This window comes from Octodon degus, unplaced genomic scaffold, assembly GCF_000260255.1.
Source record: "Octodon degus isolate 3935 unplaced genomic scaffold, OctDeg1.0 scaffold00047, whole genome shotgun sequence".
Lineage (NCBI taxonomy): Eukaryota > Metazoa > Chordata > Mammalia > Rodentia > Octodontidae > Octodon > Octodon degus.
This window is the reverse complement of record NW_004524623.1, coordinates 5408995-5410627: the sequence shown is the minus strand read 5'-3', so window position 1 is coordinate 5410627 and position 1633 is coordinate 5408995.

Here is a 1633-nt window from a genome sequence, read left to right as displayed (position 1 = left end):
GCTGGCAACAGTCCTCAGGTGGGCCTCCGCACCCAGCACCACGCTAGTTTAATTCAGCTGAGGTTAATAAGTTCACCACCAATTAGAAATTCACGACATGGGATAGAACTCAGGAGCTTGTGCTTGCCAGGCAGGCACTTAAGCCACTGAGCTATTTCTCTGGCCCCTGCAGCACTATTTATTAAAGAGGCTATCTTTCTTCCAGTGAGTATGTTCATCCCCTTTGTCAAAGATAAGGTGACCGAACATGTCTAGAGTCTTTTCTGCATCTTCTGATCTGTTCCATTGATCCTCGAATCTGTGTTTTCTTTCCTGCCAGTACCACACTGTTTTTATCATAGTTCTTTGAAGTATAGTTTCCTGCCGGGTATTGTGATGCCCCCAGCCTCTCCCTGCATCTCTTGATCCCCTTCCCACTTCAGAAAGATTTTCTTACTTCCTATTATCTGTCTTTTATTTTGCTGTTTCTGTTGGTTTTCTCATATACATCTAACCGTGCCCTATTTAAGCCTGAGTGTCTGATGTATTTCATTTCATTATGGTCTGGAGGTGCATCCATCTTCCTACAAATGATTCCAGGCTATCCCTGTTTACGGCGGGGCATTGGGGACTGTGTATTATAAACTGAGCCTAGGGGATGCCCACGCTTGTCCTTGCCCTCCCTTTTGGGGCCAGATTGGAATGAAGTAGCTCCCTGAGGAGCCGGAAGCCCTAGAACTAATGACCACTGAGGTGGCTCACAAGGCAAGATTAAGATTTGCTGGAAATGATAAGGCAGCTGGAGAAAGGACAGCTTCCTTATTGTACCTTGTCTCCTTTGTCCTTGTCCTTGCAAGGATGTTTTGATCTTCCTAGGCCACCTTAATCACCATTACCATTAACATTGTTCTTCACCATTGTCCTTGGCTCAGTTGTAATGAATCAATACCATGGGTCTGGGTGCCTGGTGGGCTTTTGTTCTTGGAGAGCAACTGATTGTCCCAGATCCCTCCTATGCTCTTTTTTATTTTGTCTCTTGCTCTTTCCCTTCCTGCCCTGTAACCCAGCCAGGAGAGTGGAACCCACTACAACGGGTCTCCAACAGCAGGACAGTGCTCCAGTCTGTATAAATTCCATATTTGCTCTGCCCATTCATCTGGAGAAGCTACTCTTACATTTCAAGGAAATGAACATCCTTTCACAGGCTTAAATAAGTTATTTTGTAAATTGCCTGTTTCTGTCAGGTTTTATCAGCATCAATGGCAGTGGCAGTAGTGTTGTAGGTAGCTAAATTAGACAGAAATATGATAGGCAGTCAGACAGGGTCAGGCCCTCAAGGACAATATGGAAGACAAGGTGACTTTGCAACTATGGACACTCTTCCGTTGTGTGATCTTAAGACAAGAGTAAACAAATGCAGTCACATGCTTCCCTAAGGATGGGCATCAGGGATTGATAGGCTCAGTATTGATCGCCTTGAAAGAGCCTGAAAGAGTCACTAGCCCAACTCCAACAGGAAGAGACCTTGTTCTTTTTTTTTTTTTTTAATTTTATTTATTTATGTGTGTGTGTGGCCAGCTCAGTCCACCAGGGGGCGGGGCTGGCTGGCATGGGGTGCTGGGGGATTGAACCGCGGTCCCTGTGCTTTGCTTAG